At 34.9% G+C, this 15,977-nt stretch overlaps 1 protein-coding gene and 1 pseudogene across 1 annotated transcript in view; both read right to left on the minus strand.

The window, feature by feature from the left end:
• LHFPL3 (LHFPL tetraspan subfamily member 3) overlaps positions 1 to 15,977 on the minus strand; it is a 475,589-nt gene that overhangs the window by 355,194 nt on the left and 104,418 nt on the right. The gene's annotated exons all lie outside the window — the stretch shown is intronic.
• Positions 7,175 to 15,977, minus strand: part of LOC123249217 — a 112,632-nt pseudogene continuing 103,829 nt past the window's right edge.

Here is a 15,977-nt window from a genome sequence, read left to right on the forward strand (position 1 = left end):
GGTCTTTTCCCTATTATTTCAAATTCAAAAGTAAATAACAGCCCTTCTAGCTAACAATTTTCTCTGAAAGTCTATTGTTTCCTGGTCATTGATAAGGCTCATCATTTCACTACAATAATTTTATTAGTACTTGGAATTTTCAGTTTACAATCATATTTTCCTTTATACTACAGTGTGATTGCTCTTGTTTCCTAATGATTTCAAAGGACATGTCTGATATCCTCATTCTATAAGCACTGCAATATCAATAACAATCACCAAAATGTGCTTTTAAAACACTATAATTTTGTACATTTCCTTCTATTAATATTTGTTCTCTCCTTTTTATTTTTTAGTTTCAGTTCCAAATTTTCATCTTCTCTTTATCCCCTCCACTAACTATTGAGAAAGCAACAAATATGATACTCATTATTCAATATGAAGTCATGAAAAACATTTTCACACTAGTCATGCTGCAAAAAATCAAGAAAAATAAGGTAACAAAATATGCTTCAATGTGCACTCAGAATTCATCAGTTCTCTCTCTGGAAATGGACAGAAAGCATTTTTCATCACAAGTTCTTTAGGCTTGTCATGGATCATCATATTGATCTGAGAAGCTAAGTCTTTCACAGTTGATTATTGTTACAATATTGCTGTTACTATGTACAATGTGGTAACATTCATTCTCAAAAACCATAAAACTAAAATCAACACAAACGGAACAATGAAATAGGTATAATTGAGACACAAAATCTAGCACTCAGCTGATAGAAAAGAAACTAAAGATGTTCAATCTAGTTTTATCTGCTCAAAGTTGGATATGCCAAGTTAGCTTAGTATCTTCAGAGGCACACACACAAGAGCAATGTTGGGAAAATAAACAATTTCCATGTGAAATCACTTTATATTATTATACTATCAACTAGTGTTACCACTCATTACTTCTTATAATGTTTTTCCCACAAATTAAGACTCTGATTCTTGTTAAACAGTAAATTTACAAGTGAAAATCTTTCTCCAAATTTATATATAAAATATCAAATGTTTGAACAAACAACATGTCAATTTCTGAGTGGTTCTATTTTGATAAAAAAAAAATAGAGCTGTTATTAAGAAAATGTTTGCTATGGTAACGAGGCAAAAGGGAAAGAGGGCTAAAAATGTAAATAAAGTTACTTTTTGACCTCAGGTGGTAGGCAAAATGTAGAGAAAAATCTTCCCTCTTTTTGTTCCTCACCTTTGCTCCAATTAAAATCACTGAATCAAAAAATTTCAGAAGTGTCTGAGGAAATAAGAAATCAATTAAACATTCTTTGACCATCTCTTATGTCCAGGGTTCTCAATTGGAAAGAAAGCACTTTATATATGCTAAGTTATTCTTGCAGTTATCCAGAGGTAGATATTATTATCCCAATTTGTAAAATGGGGAAACTGAAGCAAATCTTCTTGACTCCATGTCTATGCACTATACCACCTAGCTGTCAAATAATGCATATCTCCTCTAACAGAACATGCAGGGTAGTTGGGTACCCGAGGCCTATAGGTATAGACAAAGTTAAATGATACTCCCAAGGTCAGCAAATATAAGAAACTTGTCACAAGATGGTAAATAGTGAAGGAACTTAGAATAAGAATTTATGATAGGGTCCGACACTAGCCATGCAACTGGTGCAAATTATGGAACCATTCAGAACTTCAGTTTCATCATTCATGAAATAGGTATAGTAATTTCTTCATTGAACACTAAGTGAAATACTAGCTAGAGTACTGAGCTTGAACTCAGGAAGGCTCATCTCTCCAAGTTCAAATCTGGAGGGTGACAGGGAGGAAGAGACAGTGAGGGAGGAAAAAAAAAAAAGAAAGGGTAAGAAGAAAGAGGGAGGGAAAAGGAGGGAGTAAGATACAGAGGGATAGAGGAAGAACATTAATAAGCATTTACTATGTGTCAAGTATTGTGCCAAGTATTAGGGATATAAGAGCAGCCAAACCAGTCTTTTGTCCTCAAGAAGCTTACATTCTAATGGGGCAAGACAATACACAGAAGGAAAAAGGAAAGGCAGGAAGGGAGGCTATAGCCTGAAGAGGAGATGGTAAGATAAGAAGAAAGTTCATCTATCATAGGAAGTGGAATCCAAGGTTTTGGTGAGAGGGAGATGAAGATGATGACTAGACTGTAAGTGGGTTGGTGAAAAGATGAGTTCAAAGCTTCTGGATGTAGAAAGTAGAAAACCCATTGAACTTGGGGGTCAGAACTAGGGCAAAATCAGATTTTGGCTTTCTGCCTTTATTAAGTGATTAAAGTTCTCTGGACTTATTTCTTCATCCATAAAATGAGGAAGTTGGAAAAGACATTAGATTAACTTTAATATCCCTTTCATTGCTAAATCCTATGATCTTTAAGTGTGTTCCTATCCCAAGTTCTGTCTCTTACTGGTTTTTTTTTTTTTTTAAACCCTTAACTTCTGTGTATTGACTTATAGGTGGAAGAGTGGTAAAGGTAGGCAATGGGGGTCAAGTGACTTGCCCAGGGTCACACAGCTGGGAAGTGTCTGAGGCCAGATTTGAACCTAGGACCTCCTGTCTCTAGGCCTGGCTCTCAATCCACTGAGCTACCCAGCTGCCCCCATCTTACTGGTTTTAATTAAGTCACATTTCTCCTTTCTGGATTAGTTTTTTTTTTTTTAAGACAGATGCATAGGTCCAGTTGTTCTATAAAGTCCTTGTCAGTTTTCAGTTCTATGATCCTGCTAGCCCATTTTGTTATTTTTGTGAAACAGGAATTTCAGTTTCCCCTCTACCAATGATGTCATCTGGTCCCTTTATAACTTCTGATTTTGCTCTTTGCTGTGTTTTCCATAAACTCATCAGAGGAGAGTTACCCAAAAGTCCTGGATACCTTCTGTTTGTTCTTTTTATTATCTTGGGAGGAGATACTAACAATTACCCAGCTATATGTCAGCTTTTTTACCCATCTACACAGTATTTTAAAGAATATTCTCTATACACATAGCAGGTAAGTGATAAAAGTAAGAAAAGGGAAGGGCAAGCTTCCCCAGAACATCAGCAAAAATTATTTTCACAGGTGATTTTTGAGAGGACACAACATCTTTACTGTCATCTGGATGAGTGTAGAGATAAGTTCCTACCATGCTCATTAACTTATGAAAGCATCTGATGCATAGCTTGATATAATGCAGAAGGTTCTCCTGGATATTTCTCATATGTATACCAAAAACATGAGACTATGACAAATGAGACTCAGATATTTATTCAATAACTCAGTTAGTAGTAACATCCAGACAGACAATAAATAGAAAATAATTTTATATAAATATTATATAATTATATGTGTATGCACATGAATATTTATGTATATACCTAGACAGACACACACAGAAGCAGCTACATAGCTAAAGGAGGCTAGGTGGCACAGTTGATAAAGCACTAGACCTGAAATCAAGAAAATTTCAGCCTAAATCCAGCCTCAGACATTTATTAGCTGTATCATTCTGAACAAGACACTCAACCTTTGTCTGACTCAGTTTCCTCATCTGTGAAAAATGGGTAATGATAGTACTTCTTCCCAGTGTTCTTGTAAAAATAAACTGAGATGATCTTTTGCAAATGTTGAAACACTACATAAATTCTAGATATTATGCATGTGCACACATGTGCACACACACACTATAGCATCACAGTACCTCAGAGTCGAAAAGAAATTCAAAAGTTATCTAATCTAAATTCTATCTGACTAAAATCCCCTCTATCGCAAATTTGCTGAGCCATACAAACTCTGTTAAAAGTTTTTTAATGAAATGGAGCCTATCATTTGTTGATCTCTTGTAGAAACAGATTTTTTTGTCATTTCCTAGCCATTTCCAACCTATAAGAAGTAAAATTAGGTTTGACTTAAGATAAGAGTTATAAAAGTGAGATTATAGTTGCCATTTATAAAATATTAGTCCTTAAGTCAAAATTGACTGTTAGCAGCTTTTATTTACAACAAGGTAGAGATATTGAAAGTGGGAAATGTAGGAAGGAGACAGAGCCTACCGCCCTAAGTGCTGTTCTAATGAAGTCTGTTCAGCAGGGGCTCCCTTAATTCCCCATCTCCATGTGGAAGTCCCTGTGGCATCATCAGCCAGAAATCCACCAATGCAAGCCTCTTCCTTCAGCCTGAGTCAGTCACCCAGCAAACCTCTCCAGTGTATAAAGCTCCAGTCACGGATGAGTCTAGGACAACGTGAATGCTTCCAAAAGTCTTCCTCCAGCCCAGCTCACCAACACAGAATGAATCTAAGAAGACTATCCCTTCATCTTGGCTCACTGATGCAGAGTGAATGAATGAATGCTCTGACTGGCCTTTTTTAAGCAGTTTTCTCAACATCACTTCCTGCCACTCTCCTGGGAACCAATCACAGCCTCTCAATTTTCCTAGCACTGCCCAGGGAGGGCAGTGGCCTTTGGAGTGTGAACTTTCTCCAGTAAGTGACTCATGAACTCTCTTTCTTTTTTTTTCTTTTTTTTTTAATTTTTTTTTTTATTTTGAACCCTTAACTTCTGTGTATTGACTTATAGGTGGAAGAGTGGTAAGGGCAGGCAATGGGGGTCAAGTGACTTGCCCAGGGTCACACAGCTGGGAAGCGTCTGAGGCCAGATTTGAACCTAGGACCTCCCGTCTCTAGGCCTGGCTCTCAATCCACTGAGCTACCCAGTTGCCCCCCTATGAACTCTCTTTCTTAATGGTCTAATTCTCTCTCCACAAACCCATGCCATCTACACTCTGGTCATCATCTTCATAAACCTCCTTCCTCTCCACAGAACTTGGTTTCTGACCTGAGCTCTGGGGAACAAGCAAGCATTTAATAAAAGTTTACTATGTGCCAGGCATGTACCAAGTTTTGGGAATACAAATATAAGCAAAAGAAACAACACTAAAAAAGGCCAGTCAGAGCATTAATTCCAGTAGGGGAGATGCACATGGAAGGGAGCTAAAAAGAGAGAAGAAATGAGAACTTGTGTGGGGACATGGTGGAAAAATCTGCAAAGTCAGGAGTGGAGCTGGGAGAAAAGGAGTGAGTATGGCTGGTTTGGGCATATTCTCAAAATGGAATTTCTAGAGGAACTCATAAATCAAAAATCTATAAGGTCAGAGGTGACCTTTCCTCTTATTTTTGCTAGGAAGCCTCCACATTAATTCCTAGACATTTCAAAATTATACTAACATCACTCCCTTTCAACTTCCTTAGAAATATTTTTTAAATATCAACTAATACAGAACCAAGAACAGATCCTTGGAATACTCCAGAGACCTAGAGACTGCCTTTGCAATTGAGATAGAGCCATAAATGTTCCAGACAATGTCAATGGCAAATTCAAGACAGAGAAGTCACAATTTGGCTCTATCCAAGAACTGCCAAGTTCAATTTCATTTCTATTATATCATATAGACTAATCCTTCTGTAAACTACCCCTTTCTAACTCCCCTCATTAAAATATAAGCTTATTGAGCTTAAATTTAGGAACTTTTTCACTTATATTCATATCCTCAGCATTTAACATAATGCCTGATATATATCAAACACTTAAATGCACCATCACCATCACTTCAAGCTATATTATATTTCTTTTTTAGTTAGTAAGCTATTACAGAGAGGAAGTTTTCCAAATATGAAAACATAAATCTACCAATCTGAATTGCACCTGGGACTTTTAGTTCTTCCCTTTTGAATCAAAGAGCAAAAATTCTTAGCACAGTGCATGCAAGAGACACTTAGTAAAGTATTTTTTCCCTTTTAATATTGTTCCTAAGTTTGGAAAGCTGCTTCCAAAATTTATCTTTCCTTCTAACTACTATTTTCAACAGGCTAACGAGTTCTAGTTTCTTCATTTATTTGTAATAACAATAACTACTAAAATAATGGCTAGCATTTATAAAGTGTTTTAAGATTTGTTAGACACTTTATTATTTCGTTTGATCGTGACAAGAAGGGAGATGCTATTATTAACAGCTCCATTTTACAGATAAGGGAACTAAGGTAAAAAGAGGTTAAATAAGGTCTAAGGTCATATAGCTAGTAAATGTCTAATGCGGGATTTGAACTCAGGTCTTACCCGTCCAGTACTCCATTCACTAAGCCATATAGCTACCCTTCCTATGGCTTCAGTGCAAGATACTTTACCATTTAAAAGATACCTTCTTTTATGGGTATTTTTTATTTTCAGATTATTAATGCCTTCCATGAAATGTAGTCCCTATGACTGAACACAGTACTACATACCTGTCTCATTAGGGCAGAATGCAGAAATACAATCACTTTCTAAGTCCTAGACAACTTACTAATACCGCCCAAGATTCCATTAGGTTTACGGGAAACCTTGGCAAACAATTGACCCATATGAGCTTAAGGTAAGCCTATTCCTATTCCCCTTCCCAGATCTTTTACAGATAAACTGATAACTTATCCATCCATCTCCCATATTCTACTTGCAAAGTAGCAAGTATAAAACTTTACATTCATTTCTATTAAATGTTATCTTATTTGAACTAAATCAACTATTTAGTCTGACAAGTTCTTTTAGGTTCCGACTCTGGGATCCATCAGGCTAGTTCTTTCTTCTAACTTTTCCATTTGCAAATTTTATAACCACGGCAGCCATACCTTCGAATAAGTTACTGATATAGATATCAAACAGCATGGAACTAAGAAAAACTATCTGGGCATTCCACTGGAAACTACCTTTGAAACTGGGAGGAAGCTACAAATGACTACATGTAAAATCTTTGAGAAAGTTCTAAATCCATAATAAAGCTACTCTTAACTTGCCCAAGAGGGAGATATGTCTATCTTGTCCACAAAAATAACATGAGAATTTATCAAATACTTTACTAAAATGTTGATAAAATATGGGGTATCCCAAAAATTTGGCGTATTTTAAGCTAATAAAGCCTTAAATTTTAAGATAGCTTTAATACTTAAAGGTTTTAATAGCTTCACACTAAGACTTTTGAGACAACTCTGTATGCCTATATCATCTTCTTTATTTACCTTTCCAGCAACTCTGGCAAACAAGAATATGGGATTAGTCTAGCTCTAGCATGACCTGTTGTTGAAGTAGGCATTCATCAAAGTAACCACTAATTTGGTGGGGGAGGTTCCCAAGTTTCTTCGAAAGCAGGCACAAGTAAATATTAAACAGCTACTCTTTGTGTTTTGAAGTTCATCCCAACTGTGAACTATGTAACTTGCAAGTTGGACAAACTGCCAAAGTCCAGAAGTTTCAACATTTCTTTGCTATCAGAGTTCACTTCAATGATCTCCTTATCCAAATGTAAAACCTCAGGGACATATTTATCCCTTCTTTCTCTTTCTTCTTCCTGCAATATGATGGTGATGCCTCTCACAGGGCCTCTCTGGATCTACTTCATTAGGTGAATCACATATTCCAGGATCTTGTAGAGCTTCTTTCTGGGGATGACAATCTCCCTGCACATGTGCTTGTTGGTGCAGAAGTCATTGCCCAAGTGGGTGTAGATGATAACCTGTGCTGCTTTCTTCACGATCTTGGTCCATATGAGATCCCATGCTGGCTCCAAGGAGTGAAGGGAACTACTTTTTCTAGATGCTCAACAACTATCCTTTTAATGATAAGATAAAAAATATTGAAAGGGGTATGGTAGATAGTGAATTCAAATCTTGTCTTTGATACTGACTGTGTGATTCTGGTCATGTTATTGTTATGTTGATCTTAACAGAGATATTTGGGGAAGCTGAAGAGATGGCCTGAAACTAGAAACCTTCAGGACTCACTCCTCCCACACACACAGGCTAGAGTGAGTAGGGAGGGGTAGGTACTCCTTACTCTTCCCCCTCCCACCAAGCAGTTGGAAATCAGTTGGGAATGGAGGCAGGACTGATGTCTTCTGGCAAGGGGCAGCAAGGCAAATCTTTAATGATGTTCACTTTCTCAACTTATATTCCCCACAGGTTTGACTGAGGGACAATAAGAGAAGCTTGATGTCTTGTTGTTATCAAGGACAGAGGAGGATCTGACTTCTTTGGCTGGCAATTGAAAGGAACCAAGCTCTATGGTAGCTGTGAGTATGCCCAAAATAATAGCCAGGCCCAGATACTAAAGATGAAGTTTTTACTGATAAAAGAAGAAAGAAGGGAGGGAAGGGGTATCAAGGATTTGAATAAGATCTGGGAAGCCCTGAACTGTTAGGTAGAAACTGCCCCTCCCCCCCTAGGAGGGAGTGGCAGACTTTTAGCTAGCTTGCCCTCAAGCATGTAATTATCACTTCTAATATCTAAAATAACTAAATGAATAACAAAATGTGATTTCAAGAAAGGTCCAATTCTGCTAGACAGGCAAACTCCTGAGAAGAAACTAAAATAGCTTTTGCCACTATGGCCACCAAGGAAATCCCAAACCAAGAACAGCAAGCAAAGTGACCTGCTCACTTCAACCCCCAGGAATAAACTGTTTAACTGCTCTCCAACTGTTACCTCACCCAGAGTTCTCCAGGGGGGTGTCTGCTGGAATTCTGGGTGAGGCTTGACCCTGTATTTTGCAAGAATTCCACTCTACCATTTTCCATGTTGTAGTTATTTATTCTCACAGTGGTCTAAACAACTCTCAAAGACTACAAATTAGAGAAAAGTTGAAGATCTTAATTGGTATAGGGCTAATCCTCACTGGGAATTTCTGACATTATATTAAATTAAATTAAAAATTAATAGATATCTGTTTATTCATGTCAATATTTATTCATAATTGATATTTAATACATCCTATGTAAATACAACACACACATATATAAATACTCACATATGTATATAAAATCAAATTGAACAAAGTGTGTATACATATATGCATTTATTTACCAGTTGTTTGAGGGGACATTTTGGTCCGTATAATGGAAAATAATCTTACAAAGAATCTAAACAAAAGTAAAAATATATTGATAACATTTCTCTTTGTATAGGAAAATACATTTATTCCATTGAGCCTTAGAATATTTTTTATTAAAACTTTTCAGTAAATAACAATAATTATAACTGATATTTATGTAGCATTTTAAAATTTTGAAAAGCATTTTCCTTGCATTATCTCATTTCATTCCTAAAACATTAGTAGATACTATCATTATTCTTTCCCCAATCTTAAATATGAGACAATGATTAACAGAAGAAGTTGATTTGTCCATAGTTATACAGTTAGTAATCACCACAGCTGTGATTTGAACCCAGGACTTCCCTAACTTCAACATTCATTCCACTGTATTGCACTGCCAACATCCATCATAATATTATTAGTCTAATCATCTACACTGAGAAAACAAAGTAAATGAAAGATGCATACTGACCAGTCTGTCAAACTACTCCATCATTATTGAATACACCACAGATGGATAATGACTTGGCCCTAGAATTTGGTAGGAGGAGAATAATAAACTGGATTGCATTTGGGAAATCACGTAGTGATTTCAATGACCCCAAACTGTTTGCTGCTGCAAAAGCCCATCTGTTTGACTCTAATAGTCTTCTGGAAATGCAATATGGTTGGTAACTGTGGAGCACCATGATCTCAAAAGAATTAAAAAATTATGAATAACACAAAAGGCAATGGAAAGACACATGGTGGGTGTAAAGAGGCTACAACAAGTTAACAAGGACAACTAAAATACTGAGAAACTCATAAAAGATATTATCTGATTTTCTTTATGATAAACCTCTGCACATGCATCAAGACTGATAGAAACATGAAAGGGAATAAACAGATTTTGTAGAACATTTTCTTTTTTTTTTTTTTTTTTTTTTTTTTTTTTTTTTAGCTTTTTTTTTTTTTTTTTTTTAACCCTTAACTTCTGTGTATTGGTTCCTTGGTGGAAGAGTGGTAAGGGTGGGCAATGGGGGTCAAGTGACTTGCCCGGGGTCACACAGCTGGGAAGTGTCTGAGGCTGGATTTGAACCTAGGACCTCCCGTCTCTAGGCTTAGCTCTCAGTCCACTGAGCTACCCAGCTGCCCCCTGTAGAACATTTTCTAAAGTAAACTATATCAGTAGAGTTACAAAAATGACTAAGTGGGAGAAGTAGAAAATGCTGCTATTTTTATTTTTAAAAAGCATTTTATTCAGAACAAATGATGGCCTATTCGTGTCATAAAAATGATGAATAATAAATACAGGGGACCCTGAGTGATATGCTAGTTAACTCAATTTACAATAGCAACAAAAATAATAAATAATTGAATAATAACTTATTCATGATTACAAGAAATGTATTAAAATAAAATTATAAAATTATAATGGGAGACATACAAATTAATAAAATGCTCCAAATTTTGGAGTCAGAGGCTTTGAGTTCAAACACTACATCTTCCAAATACTACCTAGTGACTTTGGGTAAATCACTTAACATGTTTGGGGCTCAGTTTCCTTATCTGTAATATGAGAGTTGGACTAGGTGACCTCTACTATCCTATACTAATATAATTCTATGATACTATGAGAGATAGATATTTATTAGGGACCTATGTTAAGGAGGGATTACAAATATTCCAAAGTGGGCTTAATAAACATATAGCAAAACCAACTTAAATCCATTTGGAATATTTTACTGAATTTTACGAATTCACAGCAATATTTATCTGGAAGAAAAAAGGGGGCAATAATAAAGTTTTTTAAAATGTTTTTTTTTTCAGTTGACTAACTCTATCAGATTTAAAACCATATAAATAGGTTGGAAGAATGAGCAAAAAATAGAATTCTATCATAAAAAGTTTTTATGATGACAGGGATTTCAAGACACAAATGAATAGAATGCCTCCAAAATGTCTACAAGTAGAGCCTTAGACAAAAATAGAGCTCCTACACAAATCCAACTAGAATTTCTAAAAAAAAATCTAGTAAGTTAGAATTTTTTCAATATTTTTATAAATGAAATTATAATATTAAATGAGAGTAAAAATGGAAATGGGAGATATAAAGGAAAATTGGAAAGGACATGACCTTCACACAAGAGGTACAAAACCTTGTTCAAACAGCAAATTCCTTGAAAATAAGAATAAGCCAAGTAGAAGGCAAATGACTCCATAAGATAACAAAGTGAAAAGACTGAGAAAAAAGAAAATGTAAGGTGTATCTTATAGCAAAAAAAAAAATAAATAAAATAACCCTCAAAAAAGAGAAAATGGGAAAAAACCTTAATAAACATAGAACTACATTAACTAGGGAATGGCTGAACAACTTGTGGTATGTGATTGTGTTGAAATAATATTGTGCTATAAGAAATGATGAACAGCATGCTTTTGGAAAAATCTTGAACGATTTTTTCTGATGCAAAGTGGAATGAGCAGAACCAAAACAAAATTGTATATAGTGGCAGCAATATTTTTAATAAACAACTCTGAATAGCCTAGTTATTCTCAGCAATGCAGTCATCCAAGTCAATCCCAGAGATTCATATTGAAAAATGCCATCTGTCCTCAGAGGAAGAATTGATGGAGTTTGAATTCAGACCAAAACATACTATATTTCACTGTTTCATTCCCCTTTATTCTTCCAAAAATTACTAATATGGGAAGATGTTCTTTATGATTGCACATGTAAAATCTATATCATGTTGCTTATCATCTCAGGGAAGAGGATGAGGAAGAGGGAAGGAAAGAGAGATGAATGGAAATTGAAAATAAATTTTTTTTAATGAATGTTAAAATTTTCTTTTCAGAGGTGATTAGGGAAAAATAAAATATATATTTTTTAAATTGGGTTATTTGACCCAAAAAAAGAGCCTAGACATTATGTTTTGGGAAATCTTAAAAGAAAATTTTTCAGGTCTTTTAGAACCAGAGGGCAAAATGGAAACAAAGAATCTACTAGTCATCTCTTGGGGGGAAACAACCCAAATGAAATCTAGAAATAGTATAGTCAATTTCCAGAGCACTGAGATGAAAAATATACTGTAAGCAGCCAGAAAGAAAGAATTCGTGTAACAAGGAGCCACAGCCAGAATAATAAATAAATTATCAGCCACCACAATAAAGCAGCAGAGAGACTGTATATGATATTCTAGAAAGTGAAGGATAAAACTTATAATCAAGAATAACTTATACAGCAAAAATAAATATAATCCTACAGGAAAAATAGACATTTAAGTAAATAGAGCACTTCCAAGAACTCCTGGTAAAAAAGCCAGAGCTGTGTAGAAACTTGAGTTCAAACGGGGGAGTTAAGAGAACCATAAAAAGGTAACCAAAAATAAGCCATCACAAGGGACTAAATGAGGACAAACTGCTTGCATTTAAATACGGGGAGCTGATATACATGTGCCCTCTCTGAACCTTCACAGAAGGAATCTAATTAGACAAGGCATAGATTTGGTTCTGTTATTATAGAGAAGAATAGAAAGAGATCCTCCTTGGTTCTTGGAACAGGGTGGGGTGTAAGAGAGGAAATGGAAGGGAAGGAAAATTTCTCTCACACTAGCATATACTTATAAAAGCAAGAAAGTGGTTGGCACTTGAACCTCACTATCATCTAAATTAATCAAAGGAGGGAAGAATACATATATACATGCAAAGTTGGATACTAGAATACATTTTACTAAATGGGGATTGGTGGGGATGGGAGGGGATGAAAAGGGAAGAAGGGGAAATTAGAGGGAAGGTAAATCCTAAGGGGAAAAAAACCTTTAAATAAGACATATAAAACATTTGTAGCTCTTTTTGATGTGGCAAAGAATGACAATCTAAGTGGGAATATATCAGTTGGAGAATGACTGAACCAGTTATGCTTATATAAATGTGACAGAGTACTGTAAAAACACTGTAAAAAATAATGATGGGAATAATTTCAGAGAAAGTTGAGAAGAATCATATGAACTAATGCAGAGTGAAGGGAATAGAGCCAGAAAAAACCCTAAAAATATGGTAAAGACAATTTCAAAGAATTAAGAATTTTGATTAGTATAATGAACAACTATGATTATGATCTTAGAGTACTAATGATGAAACATACAATTCACTTCCTAATAAAGAAGAGGAATCACACCAGCAAAAATAGGACAGACTTTTTGGACATGACCAGTGTAGAAATTTGTTTTGCTTGACTACCTACATATGTTTCTAAAAGACATTTATTCCTCTCTCTTTTTCAAGGGATGGGGTGAGAGTAATGGGGTAGAAGGAAGAGAGTCAAGATTTTTTTATAAAAATTAAAAAATATCATAATGTAAAAGTTACCTAAAAAGAAAGGTATTAAGTTAGAAACACACAAAAAATTGGTATCAAATATAATAGAAATTCCACAGAGAGAATCAAACTATCATAAGAACTTCATACATAACAAACTACTAGGATTAATAAAACAACGCTGAAAGGAATGATTGCTTAAATGTTATTGTAACAGAGCTACAAATAATTAACTCATAAAATTATAACACATTTATATATCTTTTGGGGTTTTATAAAATTCTTTCTTCATAACCACTCTTCCAGGCAAATAGGGAAAGTAGTTATTTTCCCCTTTTTGCCAATCAGGAAGTTGAGGCTCAGAGTGGTAAAGTTATACACAGTTAGTTCACATTGGTCCTGTGATGCAAACTCAGTCTCTTAATATTCTTTATTTCAGTGCTCTTTATGCAGCAAAAAGTGTTACTATTAAGATTTTTGTAGATATGTCATTTCACTCTGTCTCTGAGCTTTTGGAGGATTATGTCTAATAGAAGCATTGCTGGATCACAGAATACACATAGTTGGGTAACTCTTCCATAGAGTTCCAGATTGCTTTGCATAGAATGGTGGGATCAAACCATAGCTCCCTTATCCCCTCCAACAATACTCTTTTCACTATACTTGTTGCCCCTGTTGGTATCAATCTTTATTTTAGTTTGGAGGCATGCAAAAATCATTCATTCTAGAATTATAGGATGTGGGCTTAAATCCTTCCTCTGACATTTGCTTACTCCTTGTGTGATCATAAGTCTTTTAACATCTGTAAAATGAGGGAGTTGAGTTAGAAGATTTCTTAGGTTCTTTCTATCCCTGAAGCAATGATTTTATGTTCTTTGGGATCAAATGAATATCCTTCAGATTTGACTTTTAAAGCCTTTTTTCAGAGAATCTCTAATCCATCTTTCCAGGTTTTGTTTTTGTTTTTGTTTTGTTTTTGTTTTTTGGTATATCACTTCCTTTGAAGAACTTTATATTCAACTCAAATTGAGTGGCCTTCTTGCTGTTCCTTATACATGAATCTCCCCATCTCTGTGCCTTTACATGGCCTACCCACCAAACCTGGACTATATTCTTTCTTTATGTCCATTTCTTAGAATTCCTAGTTTCCTCCAAACCTCAGTTTAAGCACCATTGTCTACATGAGATCTTTCCTGATCGAGCTTCACTAGCAGTCACTGTGCTAATGTCATTTTCCAAGATAGTCTTGTATTGATTTTGTATAGGATTTATATGTGTTACATATTGTGTCTTCTAAAAGAATGTGAGCTCCTTGAGGACAGAGGCTCTTCATTTTTGTCTTTGTAATCCTAGCACCTACCACAATGCCTGGCAGTAGGTAAACATGGGACAAATACTTATTGATTCAGTAATTGACCATTTAATGCTATAATTCATATGGTACATCATATACCTGATAAATTCCAAATATAATTCCATGATGTCTTATATATGGGAGATCTTAAATAAATATTTGCAATATTTAAATCATTGGAAAGGATTGGAAAGTTAAAAAATAACATATGGGGAAAAGGGAAGAATACCAAATAATAGCATATTTATTTCAGTTATGGAGGGAAGATTAATTTACAACTACTGAGAAAATGAACAATCCCATCAGAGATAAGATCAATATGTTAAATTATGTAAAAAACCCTTCTGAATGAAAATAATAATAAATATCAGAACAATAGTGAAAGAATGTGGGGAAAATGTATGCCACAAACAATTGATAAATATTTACTAAACAAAACATATAAAGAGCTACACAAAAAGATATAGGGCCAATAAGTAGATTCTATCCAATTAGTGGTTAAAGGAGACAAATGGCTTGTGCCTAGAGAAAAACAGCCCATAAGACATTTTGAGCCTCACCAGAAATACAAATTAAAATAAATTTCAGGTGCCATTATACACATATTAAACTACCAATACCAAATAAAAACAATAACATCCTAAGATAAAGCTGCAAAGAAACAGATATTTGTTATCATTACTGGTGGTATATAAATTGGTCTAGTCTTGTATTAAGACCTATAAAACTATTTATATCCTTTCATCTAATAATTCTATTGTGGGGTAATCTACCCACTAGAAAGTGAACTCTTTGAGAGCATAGACTCTTCTGTTTTTGTCTTTTTTTGCTTAGTAAATGTTTATTGAATTGAAATTACCGCCAGCCCCACCACTCTAACCAAAGCTATTCTATTTTGAACATGTTGAATTTTTCTGCTAGCATTTCTAGGTAAACTATGCCTATATATAGGAATGTTCATATGAAATAATGTTGCTTTAAAAACAGAACACAGGAAAGTATTTTGCCTACTGATTCTGAATATGCAAAACATTCATTTACCCATTTCTATATAATGTTGCCTAATTTCTTAGTATAGAAGGAGAAGAGAGGAAAGGAAGCAGAGAAGGGAGAAACAGGAAGAGTGATAAATACCAAGAAGGAAAAAGAAGGACAAGGGGAAGGAGAAGGAAAAATAGAGAAAATGGAAGAGAGAGAAGAAAAATGAAGGAGAAAGAGAAAAGGGAGAAGGGGGAAAGATAAGAGAAAAGGAAGGGGACAGAAAAGAAGATAAGAATAAGAAATTAGCAATGAGTAGTTTCAGTAGGATTAATAAAATTTGTAAATTTTACTGTACCAGACAATGTATTGAACACTGGGGACACACAAAAAATACAAAAGAAAATTCCTGCCCTCAAGGGGCTCCAATCTAATTTGTTGTTGATTTTTACGGAGATATATATATATA

Source organism: Gracilinanus agilis, chromosome 5, assembly GCF_016433145.1.
Source record: "Gracilinanus agilis isolate LMUSP501 chromosome 5, AgileGrace, whole genome shotgun sequence".
NCBI classification, from domain to species: Eukaryota; Metazoa; Chordata; class Mammalia; order Didelphimorphia; family Didelphidae; genus Gracilinanus; species Gracilinanus agilis.